The following is a 1,943-nucleotide window of genomic DNA, read 5'->3' on the forward strand; positions in this document are numbered from 1 at the left end:
GGAGTTTTAGGGAAGAGAGTTGCAAAGTATTTGGCATAGATCACCTTAGTGGCTGTTAGAGAAATTATGAGAATGGAGACAGGGAAAGATGTTGTTTAGAACTAGAGTTCCGGCCTGAAGAAGAATGCACTTATTTAAAATAAGCAGGCAAGAGTACGCTTAAGTTCTCGCATGGTTTCATTTCCGCCCTTCTGGCCCCTTGAGCAGCGCCATGGCGGTCGGCAAGAACAAGCGCCTTAGGAAAGGCGGCAAAAAGGGAGTCAAGAAGAAAGTGGTTGATCCATTTGCTAAGAAAGATTGGTATGATGTGAAAGCACCAGCTATGTTCAATATAAGAAATATTGGAAAAACATTAGTCACAAGAACTCAAGGAAACAAAATCGCATCTGATGGCCTCAAGGGTTGTGTTTTTGAAGTGAGCCTTGCTGATCTGCAGAATGATGAATTTGCGTTTAGAAAATTCAAGCTAATTACTGAGGATGTTCAGGGCAAAAACTACCTGACTAATTTCCATGATGTGCTCCACGGGCAAAAAGTGGCAGACCATGATTGAAGCTCATGTTGATGTCAAGACTACTGATGGTTATTTGCTTTGTCTGTTTTGTGTTGGTTTTACTAAAAAACACAATAATCAGATTCGGAAGACCTCTTAATGCTCAGCACCAACAGGTCCGTCAAATTCAGAAAAAGATGATGGAAATCATGACTCGAGAGGTGCAGACAAATGACTTGAAAGAAGTGATCAATAAATTGATTAGTTTGTCAGTCTATTTATCCACTCCATGATGTCTTCGTTAGAAAAGTAAAAATGCTGAAGAAGCCCAAGTTTGAATTGGGAAAGCTCATGGAGCTTCATGGTGAAGGTAGTAGTTCTGGAAACCTACTGGGGATGAGACCGGTGCTAAAGTTGAACGAGCTGATGGATATGAGCGACCAGTCCACGAATCTGTTTAAAATTCATTTAATGGTGACAAATAAAAAATCTTATTTGTGAAAAAAATAAAATACAATGAAATAAGCAGGCAAAATAAAGGCAAAATAGGCGGTGCTTGGTGCTTGGTTTAAAGTGATAGCATGGGGTAAGGAAGGGAAGGCATTCATCTAGTAAGGTTGCTAGTGGGAAGGACTCAGCGCTAACATATAGTAAAGAAAAACAGGATCTATTGGGAGAAAGTCAGGAAAATGATTGTTTCAGATATCTTGAAATGCAGATTGTTGTGAAAGATCCCATGGGAAATGTACAGAAGTCCAAAATTTAGAAGGGAGGATATGACCAGATGTAGGTGGAATAAGCTCATGCAAGAAAAAGTGTATAACAGAGGGCAATGGGCAGAGAAGTTTACCTTCAGGAATACAAAAGTATTTTGTTTAAACAAAGCCACTGAACCAAAAAAGTTAAATCAACATTTCTTTTCCTCATAAGTCTTGAGATACAAATTTTCTCTAAGCATTAAATGCCAGGAAGATTAGCATTTAAATGATCGCTCAAGAACAGCAATTGTATAGTGGATTGGTTATTTCTGTCTCAATTTTATAGTTGGTCAATATTGATCCAAAATCATATTTTTCCTTGCCTTATAATGTTTTCCCGTATAATCTTTTAATATTAATTGTAAGTAATTTCTAACTGTATAATTTTTTTTGAAGTAAAATGTTTCATGGAGCAAATTATGGATATAAATAAATTAAATTACTGAACAAATAAATGAAAAAAAAGAGTCATAAACAAATATTGGTTGTTGGACTTATAGACAATGAGAGCTGACATAGATCAATTGCATTACTCTCCCTGCTAAATTTTACTGAACCTGCAAAATAAAATAGTATCAGTTTATATTTATTTTAATATAAATCAAGTCATTGTATTATTATTCACCAATGACAAAGAGCAGCTAATGCAGGACTAGATCTATAGTCTGTGCTCAAGACAAATTAATATCTGT

The 1,943-nt window shown here is 36.1% G+C and overlaps 1 pseudogene; it reads left to right on the plus strand.

Annotated features, from left to right (window-relative positions):
- The first annotated feature begins 211 nt into the window (after positions 1-211).
- On the plus strand, positions 212-954 carry LOC116635864 (annotated as a pseudogene).
- Positions 955-1,943: the final 989 nt, after the last annotated feature.

Source organism: Phoca vitulina, unplaced genomic scaffold, assembly GCF_004348235.1.
Source record: "Phoca vitulina isolate PV1807 unplaced genomic scaffold, GSC_HSeal_1.0 scaffold11, whole genome shotgun sequence".
In the NCBI taxonomy this organism is placed as follows: Eukaryota; Metazoa; Chordata; class Mammalia; order Carnivora; family Phocidae; genus Phoca; species Phoca vitulina.